General features: G+C 49.6%; 1 long non-coding RNA gene across 1 annotated transcript; it reads right to left on the bottom strand.

The window, feature by feature from the left end:
- Window positions 1–5419: 5419 nt before the first annotated feature.
- On the bottom strand, window positions 5420–5757 carry LOC117194734. The gene is made up of 2 exons (XR_004474897.1): window positions 5631–5757; window positions 5420–5575 (listed from the first exon to the last, which is right to left on the bottom strand). It is a non-coding gene; the product is annotated as an uncharacterized LOC117194734 (long non-coding RNA).
- Between the last annotated feature and the right edge of the window lie 11251 nt (window positions 5758–17008).

Here is a 17008-nt window from a genome sequence, read left to right as displayed (position 1 = left end):
TCCACCGCAGCTTCGGCTGCTCCTCTGGACCCCTTTTGCGTCCCTCGGCCACTCGATCTACTCGACGCCTAGGCGTCTTTGGATCCGTGAAGCTGAACCGGGTCGGTATTGTAATGAAAATGCGGCGACACGGCGTTCCTCTTCTGCCGTATAAACTGCGCCAATAGCCGGTCCTATGCGGATGAAATCATCTAACTAGTTTGAGCAATTACTTTCTCCCCTTCTCCATCTTAACGCCGGATTAACTCGAGACTTTCTCGTTTCTGAAGCACTTAGATAAAAATATATATTTTTTTCTGATAAAAGAAAATGAATGCTCGGGTCGAGCGCCAAAACGGGAAGAGACCGAAGCCAAGCCCCTCAACATGCTAGAACCTTCGGGCCCTCTCATAGAACAAGGGAAATGCCAGAGAAAGTTGACAATCTGGGCTGTTAAATCTATCACCCTTTCCTATGCCCCTTTTCGTGACCTCCCAAACCTAGCCCATAGAGGGTGTATGCTCTGCCACGGCCATTACGGTGCCGACCACTAGATGGCGCTGCGAACTAGCTCTCTCGGCTGATCCAAGCGTTACAAATACCCCCCGCCGAAGATCTGACTTAGTGGTATCACACAAGTCGGATCCCAAACTGCGCGGATCAGCTATTGTTTTAAGTCTTTCGCGTGGTATCGCCCAATAGACCGTCCTTGCAGATCCTCTAATTCATAGTAATCATTCCCTATCTTCTTGCGTATTCTGGCCTTCACATATGCTGGGCCCAGTTTGGCACTATAGCCAGCCTGGAAGTTACTCTGCTTGAAGTTCTTTCTGAACACCTCTTGGCCCACTTGATACGAAATCTCCCTTGATCTCAAATTGTAAATCCGTTCGTTTTTCGCCCTTTGCTTCTCCATTATCGTTAAAGCCTTGCTACGTACCAACTCTAACGAATCCTCTTTGGAAAACACTAGGGATTTATCCTCCAACAATCGAAGAGCTCTCAGACGAACTCAGCTAACGAACTGTTGCCCAAATACCATATAATACGGCGAAGTTCCGAGGCTGGAATGGACCGCGGTTCGCAATTCGCAACAGATACTGCTCAGCTCCTCGTCCCAATTTTTCTGATCTGCCCTCACGTAGGAGCGAATGGCGGCAATTACCGACCGGTTTACTCGCTCTGACGCATTCGACTGCGAAGAGTATACTGCTGTGGCCGTTCTGGAAAACTTCCGACTTAAATTGAGAGCCATTGTCCGATACAATGATCTCCGGAAAGCCAAAAGTATGAAACAGATCTTGCTGCAGATACTTGATCACAAGATCAGCCGTTAGTTTTTTAACAGCTTTCAGAAAGACGAACTTTGAACACTATAAATATACCAATGTTCCCGCTTTTTGAGCGTGGATACGGGCCTAGAAAGTCGACGTATAGCTTTTGGAAAAACCTCTGCGACTCAGGTGCCACTCCCATCGGGGGTCGATGGACAGAGTTCGGTGCTTTAGTAGATTTGCACGTGTCGCACGCGAGTACATATGCTTTTACATCTTTGACTAAACTTGGCCAATAGAGAAACTGTCGCACTCGCTCTAAAGTCTTATGAACTCCCCCATGCGATGCTAAGGGATGGTCGTGAGCATTGGCTAATACCTTTGGAATAAGACTCTGTGGGATCCATAACTTCCAGATAAAATTATCATGAAGACTACTCCCTGTGGCGAAATCACACTTCCTGTACACAAGACCTTCGACCACCCTCAGATCCGGCAGGTTAACGTCATTGGCTTTTATTCTGCTTGCCAGTTCCACATACTCGGCGGACTTAAAAGCTGGGGACTCGAGATCAACTGCTTGACCATAACCAACATCCACGGCCGCCAAATCTTCTTCATTGACTCTGGACAAGTCATCGGGTACAACATTTAAACGACCACTCCGGTGTTCAATTTTAAAGATAAAGCCCTGTAACTTTAATGCCCATCGGGCTACCCGCGAATGTAGATCCGTCTGAGTCATGAGCCATTTCAGAGATGCATGATCGGTGATAACCGTAAAATCATGTCCTTCAATGTAGGCTCTGAAACGGTTGATGCAAACGATTGCCGCCAGACACTCTTGCTCGGTCACAGAATAATTTCTTTGCGCCTTATTAAGTTTTTTCGACACAAAAGCTATCGGAAATTCGTCTCCCTCTGGAGTCTTTTGAACCAAGACGCCTCCAACTCCTGATTTGCTGGCATCGCAATGCACAAAGAACGGCTGGTTGAAATCCGGACTGCGAAGAACTGGCGCAGAGCACAACAATTTTTTAAGTTCCTTGAACGCTGTACGTCCTTCTGGTGTCATGACAAATCTGCACTTAGGTTTCAGCAAATCAGTGAGAGGGGAAGCTATCGACGCAAAATTTGCTATAAGTTTACGATAGCATCCAACCATTCCAAGGAATATCCGTAAGGCTTTCAGAGAGTTCGGTACTGGAAAGTCTATCATGGCCGAAATTTTCCCGGGATCCGTTCGAATGACACCCTCCCCGACGATATGACCAAGATACTTCACCGAACGCATACAGAATTTGCTCTTTTCCACGTTAAGCGTTAATCCGGCCAATCGAACATGCTGCGCTACAACTCTCAATACCTTTAGATGCGACTCAAAGCTATCGGAAACAATTAACAAGTCATCCAAGTAGACGAAGACTTCATTGCGAAGTTCCGCCGGGATCACATTGTCCATCAATCTCGTCATGGTTTGCGACGCGTTGGTGAGACCGAACGGCATGACCTTGAACTGATATAGAGGTTTACCCGGAATTGTGAAAGCAGTTTTGTCCCGAGACTCCGGATCCAAGGGTATCTGCCAATAGGCATCCTTGAGATCCAGACTTGAGATGAACATTGCTCTGGGGAGGCGACTTAGTATACCGTCTATTTGCGGCAACGGATAGGCATCCTTTCGTGTAACGGCATTGACCTTCCGGCTGTCTAGGCAAAGTCTAACCTTTCCCGGTTTCTGGACTAGCAGAACTGGAGAGGACCAGGCGCTATCAGATTCCTCAATAACTCCTAATTTGAGCATCCTGTCCACTTCAGAATACAGCAATTTCTCCACTGCTGGTGACACGGGAAAATGCCGTTGTTTTACGGGCTTGGCATCACCTGCATCGATCGAGTGCGACCTTCTGCAAATCCTCTTTCTGGCTTAGAGTTAGTTCATGCGATTCCTGACAAATTTCTGCTACCTGCATCTCCGGAGGTAATAAATTGAACGTGGACCAAAAATCGATTCCTAGATATAAGTCCTGGCTAAGCGACGGAATGATATGTAGTTCCAAGTCCTTCACAACCTTATCATAGGTGACTGGAGTTCTCAATCGCCCCAGAACCTCCTGCCGCCTGCCATCTGCAGTATGAGCAACTGAGATTCCCCGTTTAAATGGAATTTTACTGGTGATTATTTGTTTAGCCAAATTCCCCCCAACTACACTCATCGCTGCCCCCGTATCCAACAACCCAAGCACTGGCCGCTCAAAAATGTTTACCTCTGCGTACGGACGTTTATCTAGCTCTTTGTACCTAATCGCATTTATTGATTTAGCTGCCTTCCAAAATGATCTCATCCGTTTGGAGTGTCTTGAATTGGATTTACGACGGAACAGTGTTTCTGCAGCCTCTGCATCTGAATGAGAATTAATGAAATTGTGCCATAAATTTGTTGCTACACTACTGACGGACTGGACTGGAATGGTTGTATCTATAACTGCCTGGTGTTGCTTTTCTACTGGCTGGCGTCTGGGTTCGCGGATTTTTGGCGACGCACACTTTGAAGCTGACGAGGGTGTGTGCTCGCCCTGCCGTTTTTTTTCTGACATTTTTCACAAGCTGGTTTGTAAATGTTTGGAATGCCACACCCATAGCAAAAGATCTTGCGTTTGGATTCGCAATCCTGGTACCGATGTCCTTCCTTATGGCAGTTCCAACATACCTAGGCCAACGCTCCTATTTCGCCTTCGCCCTCCCCTTCGGAAAACTCCGTTGCGTCATCAGACATGTGCTCCTCCACCAACTCAGCCACTTGCCTACGGAAAGGGACACTCTTTTGATAACCATAATTCCGTCTCACGTCATCCAGGAAACTCTCTCTTCGTCTGCATATTTCCCTGAGCTCCCCAACCGAAGTTATGTTTATATTGAGCAACTCGTGCCTTACTTCGGGCCTCAAATTCCTTCGCAGTATGTCTACCACAGACTTTTCTGACAAGGGAGACTCTAAACTATCCATTAGCTGAACTATGGCGTCATAAAAAGCATCGAACCCTTCCTTTTCTTTTTGCTTCCGGTCCCTGATCGCTTCCCGAATGTCCACATCCGTGCGAGTGTCTCGGAACTGTTTCCTTAATGCCTGACAAAGCAAGTCCCATCGTACAACTACCACTGACTTATGAAACCTCCAAAAGAATTCACGAGCCTTTCCGTCAAAGAGGATGCTAGCGTTGCTACATAGCACCGCGAAGTTGCTTTCCAGCGTTGAATGGGTAAGAGCTTCTACTCTATAGATAAAATTATCAACGCTAATTCCTTCCGCATTCCCGCTAAATCGTAGCTTCCAACCATTCATAATGTGTACGACCTTGTCCGGCCTTTGGGACAGGTCGGAAGCTAAACTTCTAGGAGTGTCTCTTCCCTCTCTGTAAAATCCTGTCGATTCTCGGCCTCCGCCTGCTTCCTGACCCTGCGAACTATGGTCCTGAGCTAAGTTTCGAGTATGATGATCTCGGCCAGTCAGTTGAAGATGAGCAGCGACATTGGTTAGTATTATTTGCGCCATCTGCTCCGACAACTGGGATAAAAGGTCGTTTTGCATGGCCCGCACTGCTTGGGTAATCATGATCCCTATATTCCCGCTATCCACTGGAGCCGACCCTGGGTTATTAACGGGTGCTCCCGCCGCTGGGGTGCCTGAAGCTTTTTCTTTGCCTCCTGCCTGCTGTTTGGCGGTTTGCATGCCCGAGCCCGATGCGCCGCCTTGCGAGTCAAAAGTGACTCTTCCACACCTAGGACATTTGGCATTTTCCCTCGAATATGGCACTATGCAAGCTTTATGAAATTCGTGGCCACACCTGGTCTTGTATAACTGCTGAGATCCAAACTCTTCTCCACACAGAATGCAGACGGACGGATCTACAGGTTCTCCCTCCATTATTAATACGTTCCCCTTATCTCCAACTGCTAACTTCCGCTTACTCTGTCACTCACTATCAACGAGATTCAACGATTCGAGATTCAAAACAGCTGACCCGCTCAATTCCCTTCGGTACTTCAACTAGCCTTTCCTTCTTCAGCGCTCACAACTCTCTGCCGGTCAATGACCTATCTCAACTGAACCAGCTGTTCTGCGTTTTATCACCCTTGTTCTCTCCTAACACCTTCGTTTGTGACACTTTTTTTTTTGTTTGCCGCTTGAGGAATTGAGACGCGTTTATTGTTGAAAACAAAACATAAAACAAATTATAAATAAAAAATAATATTTTGTAAAAACCGCAATATATAAAGAAATACAAAAACATTTATTTGCCTTCAAGCATAGCTTAGTTCCCCTGAAAAAAAATCTTATTGGAACTGGTGTGAGAAGAAAGAACAAACATAATTTACCGCTACTTGTGCCGTGCTAATCAGCCCTCGCAACAACCAAACGTTTTGTTGCTTTGGCGCGCCGATCCGCAAGACAAAAACAACGACTGCAAGCTAAAGTGCGAGTAAATCGAAGCTAATCAGTTTCGTCTTCGCACTCTTGCTTCTGCGGACAGGTATGCTGGTTTTCCATCACCCGTGGCCAGGTAAACTCTTTATAAAGAGATTGTTCTGTCTTTCCAAGCGTTTGATGGCTAGCTCTGCCGCATACTATTGCTGAAAGTGGATGGGTCTTTGCCAAAACTTGTTATCCGTGGTCAGGGTAGACTTATCTAAAGACTTCTTCCCTGCTTTTCCAAACGTCTAACTAGTTGGGCTACGGACTCCATTACTGTAGGGTATTTAATCGCCTACTAAGCTCTACGTCTTCAGCCGTGGCATGTCGATCGCTGCTAGCAACTTCTCAACAATAACTCCTATGCGACTGATTTGCAAAATTTAGCTGACTGTGAAGCTCGTTATTCTGGCCCAGATGCTGCAGCAACCGTAGTTTGGGAATGAAAGCGGACAAACGTATATGCTTCTCTTCTCAAGCTCACTACATAGTATCTAGTTTGCCAGAAAAATCGAAAGTGTTTTTGATGTGTGTTCCTGCGATATTGTTGACCACATCGAGATGCGGTTCTACCAATTATTTTGGGTCCCATTGTTGGGCGCCACTAACTTTATAATAATGAAATTAATAATTACTTATAACTGTAACGAACTTGGCAGGTGTCGGGGAGTGAGAGAAGGGGGCACGCAGATATTCCCGGCTGGGAGGCTCGTCGGCTAGTTGGGGTGGTGATCTTGCCCTCCTCTCACTTAATGCCTATTCTCATTATTACAAGGTTATAATCTGTGCGTGCTACGACGAGAGTTAATTTGGACCTAAAATTCGACTGAACACATAATTGGCTCTTTCTCGTTGAAGCGGATTTACCCTCCCTTCCTTGGCCATCCCTAGGTCGCAATTTTCACGGAATGACCCCTATGCATTCTCATGGGGCTCTCAGGGGCATCTGGCTAGCCGAAGGCAAACAAAAACTATATTCTAGAACATTATAAAATTTATTGAACCCTACATAAACAAATTTCTAAACTAAAACTAAACCTAACCCAAAAATAGGTACGCATAAAACAGATAAAATAGATGGAATTTCAAAATGACTTAATAATAGTGATAAATAAAATGAATAATTATTTCACATATAAAAAGATTAACAACGGCCAAACCGAAAGGGGGGAAGAAATAGAAACAGTAAGGGGGAAGCATATAAAGTATTTGTCCCTCTCCTCTTTACTTTTTCAGTGGGACTCGAGTCAAATCGTTTGAGTTGAGTCTTTTGCATTTCTCTTTCACACTCACCCGCAGATCCGCATGTCCACCGACAAAAGCGCTTTCCGGAGGAGAATCGGACCTGGAACGAGAACTCCGATAGGGAGTGGCATAAAGCACAAAAAAAAACTCACTCACAAATTGCCCACTTTCCTCTCTCCACACTTACTTTGAGCGACTCATTACATTCAAAAAAAAAAACTTTCTCGCCCCTTTTCTTTTTCTCGTTCGCGCCGCCCCTTGCTGACTGCCGATGTCTTTCTCAAAAAAAACTAACAAAAAAAAATTATTTAAATTAACATAAAACACTCGACAATACACACATTATTTCTTTTCAAATTTCTGCCTTCCCGATCTCTCCCGACCTTCCGCAATCGGGCTGTTTTCGACGACCACTCGCGCCGCCACTCGAAATCTCAGACTGCTCTTGATCGCGCTCAGTCTGCGCTATGTAGCCCTTCCTTGGCTCGCTCTCCAACCAGAAGATGGAGTTTTTTTTCTTCCAAAAACCACTCAACTCCCGCTAGCGTCGTTGGTGCCCGGGTACTTGGGCCTGTAAATTTTCCACCGCAGCTTCGGCTGCTCCTCTGGACCCCTTTTGCGTCCCTCGGCCTCTCGATCTACTCGACGCCTAGGCGTCTTTGGATCCGTGAAGCTGAACCGGGTCGGTATTGTAATGAAAATGCGGCGACACGGCGTTCCTCTTCTGCCGTATAAACTGCGCCAATAGCCGGTCCTATGCGGATGAAATCATCTAACTAGTTTGAGCAATTACTTTCTCCCCTTCTCCATCTTACCTAGCTTGGAAAAACTAACGCCGGATTAACTCGAGACTTTCTCGTTTCTGAAGCACTTAGATAAAAATATTTTTTTTTTTCTGATACAAGAAAACGAATGCTCGGGTCGAGCGCCAAAACGGGAAGAGACCGAAGCCAAGCCCCTCAACATGCTAAAACCTTCGGGCCCTCTCATAGAACAAGGGAAATGCCAGAGAAAGTTGACAATCTGGGCTGTTAAATCTATCACCCTTTCCTATGCCCCTTTTCATGACCTCCCAAACCTAGCCCATAGAGGGTGTATGCTCTGCCACGGCCATTACGGTGCCGACCACTAGATGGCGCTGCGAACTAGCTCTCTCGGCTGATCCAAGCGTTACATCGTTGGCTCCGTCTGCATCGTTTGCAGAGTAGCTCTCAAGGGCGCTTGCGAAGGCTTGGGCCCTCAGCGTGTCCTGGCGGTACGCCTTCCCATGCCGGAACGGGGTACCTCTCGATCGGGCAAGGGTGCCCAGGGTGCATAGTATGGCCTCGTGGTCGCTGGCGGTGTATACGTCGCTGATCCTCCATCGGGCGTGCCGGGCCATACGTGTACATACGTTTCTACCCACAAATTATTATTATTTTTGATGTGTGAAGGATGCACACACACAAACAGAAAATGGATTGCCCTGAATGGTGTGTGGAGCGGGCGTTCATTTTGTAAAAATAATTGCTTTGCTCACGGATTTTTACAGAAATGATTATTGATGAGCACTTTGGCTTATTTTATCAAAATCAAACCCGACACGACAACGTCACCGCCGGCATCCGTCCGTCCCTCTGTCCGTTTGGTTTGCCCGTCGCTGGCAAATGAAGCGTGAAATGTGGCCCGACACCGCGGGCACCGCGCCAGCATACATTAAATCTTTCGAAAGTTTTGCATCAGCTCCCCCCACGTACACCCTCAGGCCGACTGTTTAGCACACCTCAGCGCGGGGAAAGGGCCGGTTGGATGGGGTTTTTGGCAAGTACCGAGACGGCAGATGACGTCAAGAGGCCGGCACGGCAGACATAGACCGCAAACCAATCCGACTAACCATCCGACCAGCCATAGATCCCCCTCGGACTGTGTGTTCCTCTTGGGTAAGCCACAGCGGAGGCGACAATTGCTTCCAGGAAATCCCCATGATTCACTCGAGGATGATGTCGCCGCGGGGTCGGATTTACTTGAGATGTGTAAACAACACAGTCACTCAAATTTTACGAGCCCTGCGCGATGATTCGATGAGAAATGAGGAAAATGCCAGGAATGCCAACATATTGATGGAAGTCAAGCCGAGGCTTTTAGCCAGGCGACGCGTGCCAATCCGCAAGATCTTCTCCCATATACACTTTTTTTTTTTTTATATTCATATACTTATTTATTTGCTCTATAATATATACTATACAATTTATATTTAACTTAATTTAACGGACAAGAGTATGTTGGGACTAGGGGCCCCGCGGACTGCGGTACTGCCGCAAAGCATTGCTTCGCAGTGGCGTGGACACCTACTCCGTCTGCTCCTTCCGCCTTCTCTCCAAGGACCTAAGCGTTCGCATCACGCTAGAGGCGAACTCCGCGGCCGCTTCCCACACCTTTGGGTCTGCCAGCATCAGCGGCACCAGAGTCTCGGTGCTGACCCTAGACCCTGCTGCTGTCTCCAATGTCTGACGCTCGAGGTCAAACCTGTGGCAGTCGAAGAGGACGTGGCGAGCGTCCTCCTCTATGCCTGTGCCACACTCGGACTCGATGGGACCCATCGAGTCTGCCATCTGTCTATGCTGGTCCTTCTGGCGGCGTCCTTAATTTCTGCTTTGGAGCGTACATCGGCTGCACTGTCCGTCATGGCACCATGGATCTCCTTCCTCTCCCTTATCAGCTCCCTGAGCGGAACTTGCCCGGCAATGACTAACGCGGCTTCGTCTGAGATGGTCCGGAACGAGCACGCGATCCTAATGGCGCACAGTCTGTACGTTGCCTCCACTCCTCGCATGTAGCTCCTCACCTTCGCGGCTTCTGCCCACACCGGTGCGGCGTAGAGCATCTGCGACGTCACGACGCTCGTCAGCAGTTTACTCGTTGCCTGATTTGGCCCTCTGGTGTTTAGCAGCATCCTGGATAGCGCTCCCGCGGTCCCACCGGCCTTCGTGTGGACGTCGCGTGTCGATGAGGACTCCAAGGTACTTGATGGACCTCTGCGATTCGATCGCGGTCCCACCAACCTGCACTCTGGCGGTCTCGACCACTTTACGGCTGGATATCAGGACCGCCTCCGTTTTTTGGGCCGCCAGCTCCAGCCCCGCGGCGGCTAGCCACGCCTCGACGGCTTGTATGGCGACGTTGGCAAGCTCCTCCACTGCGGCAAGTTCCTTCGCTACCGCCACTATTGCGACGTCGTCAGCGAAACCCACCAGGTTAGTGTTGGCTGGCATCGGGAGCCGTAGGACCCCGTCGTACATGGCGTTCCAGAGCAGAGGTCCCAAAACGGAGCCCTGCGGGACTCCGGCTGAGACTTCGTATGCCCTAGAGCCCTGACATGTGTCCATTGTCAGCACCCTATTGCTGAAATAGCTGCGCGCTATATTCAGTAGGTAGCCCGGGATGTTGAAGGACCTCAGTGCCTCCAGCGTCCGGGTCCAGTCGGCCGAGTTGAAGGCGTTCCTTATGTCCAGTGTCACCACCAGACAATAGGACTTGGTTCCGCCTCTCCACCTAGTCCCAGCAATGGCTTCCTCCGCCGTTTTTACGACCCTCAAGATGGCCTCCAGCGTCGACCTCCCTTTCCTGAACCCGTATTGGTTCTGGGAGAGACCGCCAGCTGCTTCGATGGCTGCGCTCAGCCTCGCACCGATCACCCTTTCGAAGACTTTTCCCATGGAGTCCAGAAGGCAGATGGGCCTGTAGGAAGAGGCCACCCCTGGCGGCTTGCCCGGCTTGGTTAATAGTAGCAGCCGTTGCCTTTTCCACCTCTCGGGGAACGTCCCCTCCTGGAGGCATTTGTTGAAAAGGCCCGCAACTTCCCTCGGGAGTAGAAGAAGTGCCAGCTTCAACGCGCTGTTGGGGATCGCATCCGGACCCGGAGCCTTCCTAGGTATCAGGTTTCTGCCTGCCTGCAACACCTCGGCTTCCGTAACCTCGCAGATGTGGCTCGGGCTATGCTCGAACCGCAGGGCGCTAGGTATCTGCCGTCCTCGAGGAAACAGTGCCCTGACTATACCCTCCAGTGCCTCTGGATCTGTTGGAGCTTTGCTGCCCACGTTCAGCCTCTTCACCACCATCCTGTACGCGCCTGGTCCTGGTACGCGCAGGGGTCCTCTTCGGCGGCATCACACAGCTTAAGGAAGCATTCCCTCTTGCTGTTCCTTATGGCGGTCTTCAGATCCTTCCTCGCCGCTTTGTAGGTCTCGCTGCATCGGGCCCAGCGCGGTGTGCCTCTGGCGCGCTGGAGCAGCCTTCTGGCCCGGTGGCAGGTTCTACGGAGAACCGCATTCGCTTCGCTCCACCAGAAAACTGGATCCTTGTGCTTCCGGAACGTCCCTCTCGGTAGCATGCTCTGGTCGCAGGCGCCTTCAAGTTCGTCCGCCAATTTGGTCGCCATATCGTTGGCTCCGTCTGCATCGTTTGCAGAGTAGCTCTCAAGGGCGCTTGCGAAGGCTTGGGCCCTCAGCGTGTCCTGGCGGTACGCCTTCCCATGCCGGAACGGGGTACCTCTCGATGGGGCAAGGGTGCCCAGGGTGCATAGTATGGCCTCGTGGTCGCTGGCAGTGTATACGTCGCTGATCCTCCATCGTGCGTGCCGGGCCAGCGTTCTGCTGGCATAGGTGAGATCGATGATCGACCCTACACCTGCCCTGCTGAAAGTTTGTTGGGACCCTTCGTTCAGAAGGACGACGTCCAGAAAGGCAAAAGCACCCAACACCGTGCGGCCTCTGGCGTTTGTACGGGAGGACCCCCATTCCAGGGCCCAGGCGTTGAAGTCGCCTCCGACTACGACGTTGTTCCGTCCTCGCAGATCGCAGCTCAGCTCGTCCATAATGCGGCTGAAAGTCTCCAGTGAGAGGCTGGGTGCCAGGTAGCAGCTGTAGAACCATATGCCGCCTACATACCCTCGGACGAACCCGTCTGCCGACTTGGTGTCGCGGAATTGCGGCCGCTTTGCTGCTGCTGCCCACCTTATGTGGTTCGCTGAGGAGTGCCACCTCAGAGCCAAGCTCGCGCACCGTCTGCGTCAGGAGATCCTGTGCGGCCCTGCAGTGATTCAGGTTGAGTTGAATCAACTGCATGTCGTCCTGGTTTTGCCGACCCCGCTTCGCGTGGCTGGGCAGTTTTTAGTGCCTGCCTGGTGCGTGACCTCCTTCTTTCCAGCTGCTGAGCAGATGAAGCACGCAGGCTCTTTTTTGCATTCGGCAACTTTGTGCCCTTTCTCCCCGCATTTGATGCAGCAGCCACTCCTGTCCACTGAACTCTTGCAGTTCCGTGCGATATGCCCTGGTTCCAGGCATCGGTAGCACCTTGGGAGTCCATCTCTTTCCCGGATCCTACATATGGTCCAGCCGATCCTCACCTTGCCGCCTTTCAGGACCGCTTGGCCCCGGGAGAAGGGCAAGCTGACCACCGCCAGCTGGGACTCCGCGTATCCGCGGCGCAGACTGCGGACTCTTACTCGACCCTCGTCAATGTTGAATTGGCGAGTTAGAGCGGCACAGATCTCCTGCTCCGTCGCGAGGGAGTCGATGTCCCGTATCTCCAATATGACCACCTTTGAGTCTTCCGTCATTGCGCGCACAGACGCTCCATCGCCGAGGACACGTGCGATGCTGGCTTTCATGCCCTCAGCACTCTCCACGCTGTCTTTTGCCACCTCCAGCAGAAGGTTGCCGTTTATGGTGCGGCGTACCTTGGAGACGCAGCTTCCCAGGTCGGAAAGCTGGTTGTCGTGTCGTCTGGTGACCATTGCCAGAACCTCGCTGTACGACTTCCCGAGGCCTGAACTATGACCGCGTCTGGGCGAGCGCGGCGTGATGCTCTCGGCTTCTTGGCCACCACGCTCCATTCGCTGTCCGGGATTCCGGGGCTCTTGGGCTGCCTCATGGCGCTGGTCGTCGCCACGTCTCCGTGTGGCCGCAACGGGGCCTTTTTAAGGGTCCTCTTGGTTGCGATAGCTCCTTTTCGCTGCCTTGGGCGCGTAGGTGGGGTTCCCGGCTCCCCCATTGGACCTTCGGCCACGGATGGCTGGCTAAGTCTACGCCACGGTTCGGTTTGCGCTGCGGCATCTTTCCTCCAGACGGTCGTTGTCTGCTGCTCCTTTTCTGCGCTCCGCGTGCTCTGTAAGCATTTCGGGCACAGGCCTTGGGCGTCGGAGCCTTCCTGCAGCGCGCTTCTACCCGCTGCAGCCTCTTGGCTCGATTCGATGATGTTCGAGTGCAGCTCCTTCATGCGCACGAACAGTGCTCTGGTGGCCATGTTGATGTGGCGCGAATTTTTGTCCATCATCCTGGTCTGAACCTCATCAAGGATTTTTCCCAGCTCCGAGAGGTTCTCAAGGCAGGTAGCCTCCTGGTGGGCCTTGCTCTTCTTGGGCGGCGTTTGCCTCTGGGAACTTCCCGGGCTTCCCGAACCCTCTTGGGGTCTCCCTAGAGTCAAGGTCCCGACTCTGCGCCGCTGCTGCTGGAGATGGAGATGGCTCGGGTGCCGGCGATCGGGCGAGCATGCTACCCTTCCTGAAGGCGAGCTTTTCATCCTCCTCCATTCATATTGTTTACTTTAGAATTTGAATTTCGAAATTAAAATCTCCCTCCGTTGGCGCGCAACTCCAGCTCTCTCCAACACTCTGGCAGCCCTGGGTCGATCGGGGCTGTCCGGCAACACCGTCCGTGTGGCAACTCTACGCGATCACCTGTCTGGCGGCGCGATCAGCTGCTGTGTGTGAAGCTCCATGTACACTTGTACGTGTGTGTGTGTACACGGATATGTGTGAATGTAATTTCATAGCTGACAGACGACGCGGCATTATCTACTCTATATGCGAGTGTGTGGCAACAAATATCGCCTGCTGAATGACCAGACACATTTATTTGTTGCCGCTGCCTCATCTTGACAATCAATTAATTTTCCCCCTCCCAAACCGGAGGCAAGGCTCCCTCGCTCCCCCCGCCCGCACTCCCGCTGTCGACAAAGGAAAGTAGCGTCGCGGGCGCTAATTGTTTTTAATGCAAATGGAAAAGGATTTAATAGTGAAGGCGAAACACATAAAGAATGGATTTTTAAAACCATTTCAATTATGCCACAAGTTCCCCATCAATCTGGCTGCGTGCCTCTTCTACTTCTGCCGCCTGATGACGCCTCTGTTCCAACTGCTATGACGTCAACGATTGCAACACTCTTCAGCTGTGCAGCCAGTGCATCCCGTCTCGGCCGGATTTGTCTGCGCCAAAGTTCACTGACACTTTCATGAGTTTTCTTGGGTCGACGAAAATAGTTTTTCCACATTTCGCATTCGACCGAGTGGAAATGAAATCCCCTTGGAGCATAGATAGAATATTTCAGAGCAGTGCTCGCTGCCAAAAGCTTACTGTTACACATTCGTTCTGCGAAACGAAATCCAGTTAATTAAAATGTGGCAAGCAAATAATCAACAAGCAATTCAAACTAGAAAAAGACCACAATTCTTCTTCCTCTCTGCCTTTGCCTGCCGTAAATGGCCGTCCAATTGGTAATGGCTCGACAAAAATCCCACATTCATATTTACGAACCATAAATATGGACTCGTACTACCAAAAAAAGGAAAGGAAAAAAATAAAAGGAGGTTAACCAATTTGTTCGCTTGCGGCTGCTGTAAGTGACAACAAAAGAGGTGGTGGAGCCGGTCAAGGCATTGTAGCTTTTTACAAATGAGTTTCCGTATTTCATTCGGATTCCATGCATATTGCATTTTCTATAAATACAGTATTTGCCAACTGTTCTTTTTTATTTTCACTCTCAAACTGAGTCAATGCACTGCGTGGGCGGAGGTGCAGATGCAGCTGCAACAGCAACAGCAACAGCATCGGGGTGGCAGCATCAGCACCGAAAATAAATTGCAAATATGTCACAAGCAAAATGAGATAGAATTTTTAGGCGAATATTCGCTGTGCCATGCTGCGTGGGCAGCGATGGCCAAATGCAGGGGAAGTCAATGCGCTCTAGCCGAAAAAGTGAAAGCCAGCATCAATCATGTGAGCAGGCGAGGGGATATAGTTGTCAATCGATTCGCAAGAAGTTCAGGGTTGCCTACTGAACTGAACCGTTCGAATATAGTTCTCTACGATCCAGACTACAAGGTGGCAAAACAATAACACTCCCCCACACCAGACGTGCGATGTCTCAGCTAATTTTCATTGCCACAAGCGCGGACGAGCGGCCTTCAGGGCCTGCCAAATTCTAATTTTTGGCTAATTTGTCAACAGCCCCCCAGCATTATCCGCACATATCCGACAATTTGGGTAGAACCAAACATCTAACAAAAGCTGTACACATTCGTACATACTTACACTATATGGATAGTACGGATTGAATTACTGGAACCATGTGTCCGCTATAGAGAGCTTAGCTTGTACATACATAAATGGGCACCTAGCACTATTATATTTTGCATGCAAATTCCAGGACACAAGTGTGTACCCTCACATAAAGATGATGCCAGAAATTCCAACTGACGAAGCAGATATGCGATACACTGCATCAGCAGTAACCCACCAAGATGAGGCTCCTCCGTGCTTAGCCGCCTCCTTTGGCACTGACACTTGGCATTTCGCAACCTTCTCGAGCCAAGGCGAGCACTTCAGAAAATTGAAACTTTCAGTTTTATGCCACCATCGAGCACACAGCACAGTACTTTTACATGGCCAAGTGCAACTCTTTTGGCTGACTTTTCAATTTTCTAATATGCTTTAAAGCTTTTGCTTGATGCTGTTGGGAGCGGCGCCTATTGCTTAATTCGATTTTGCTTGACTTTGATGCTGGCAAACTTCATTTGTCCGACTCTAAAAGCGTGAAATAGGATTAGGCCGACGGAAATGCATTCATGACTTAAATCCATTTCTAGTTGGGCAACGATACAAAGTACCTATTAATAATCTATAGGAAATCAGATTTGAGAGGAGTTAGGGAAGAGAGAGTTGCAGTGCACGCAGCTTATGGAAGAGATCCAAATTAAATTAAGACTGCCAGAAGTATTCCACAAATAGCCATGACCAGAATGAAGTTACTTTGGGCCAAAACGATGACGGGTCAATACTTTTTTCCAGGCTTGTGGATAGATCAGCGTCAGTGCGGCGCCTTAATGCAAGTCTGTGAACGAATTGTATTTGGTAAATTTTCTTTACAGGAATCCGAAAGGATCGAACAAGGTGAAAATGAGCAGTGTACGAATTAAACATTTTACCATTTAACCATTTGGTAATTTGGTAAACCATTTTTTTGTGAAGCTCAAGACTCAAGCCACGGAGTACCATTAATAATACGAAAATGTACAGTAATTAGTATCTGATCTACATCCATACAACATTGAAATGCAGCCCTGAATATCGCTCCGATTATAATCGGGAGACAGCTCTGCTTTTCACTTTGAATTCCGGTTTAGCAGGCGACGACTTTCAGTGTGAAAATCCGAACAGTCATCCTTTCGAAAATTGTGCCAGCGAGCGGAGCTCATGTAAAGTGGAAAATTAAATATAAAAATTAAAATTCCTCTCAGAGTCGTAGTGAGAAGTGTCGAACAAAATATTCTAAAACTGTATTTAGCACGCGCGTGTTCTCAAGTAAGTTCACACATATTTAAAGTGAAACACACGAACACACGCACGCACACACAAACGCCGATTTTGTGAACTCACTTGACGAAAAGAAAGGGCGAGAAAAAAAAGTTGCCAAATCAAAATGGTCACCGAGCCGAAGTCCGTTGAGCCCAAGGTCAGCACCAAGGAGGCGCAGTGCCAGTCATCGGACTGCGAGACTTCCCAGCAGGAGCCGGTCTCGCAAGTAAGCAGCCCGAAGGGCGCCCGTGTGGGGATCTTCAATGCCGAGGACTTCTTGTCGCGTGCTCAGATGAACGACGAAATCAACAACATCTTGCGCTCACCCACGAAGCCGCCCGACGGGGTGCGCCAGCGCTCCGTCTACACCAACAACCCATCGCCGGTAAGTGAAATTCCAAGCAATAACGTGAAAGTTTCTTTAATTT

This window comes from Drosophila miranda (genome assembly GCF_003369915.1).
Source record: "Drosophila miranda strain MSH22 chromosome Y unlocalized genomic scaffold, D.miranda_PacBio2.1 Contig_Y3_pilon, whole genome shotgun sequence".
Classification (NCBI taxonomy): Eukaryota; Metazoa; Arthropoda; class Insecta; order Diptera; family Drosophilidae; genus Drosophila; species Drosophila miranda.
This window is presented reverse-complemented; position numbering and strand designations above follow the sequence as displayed.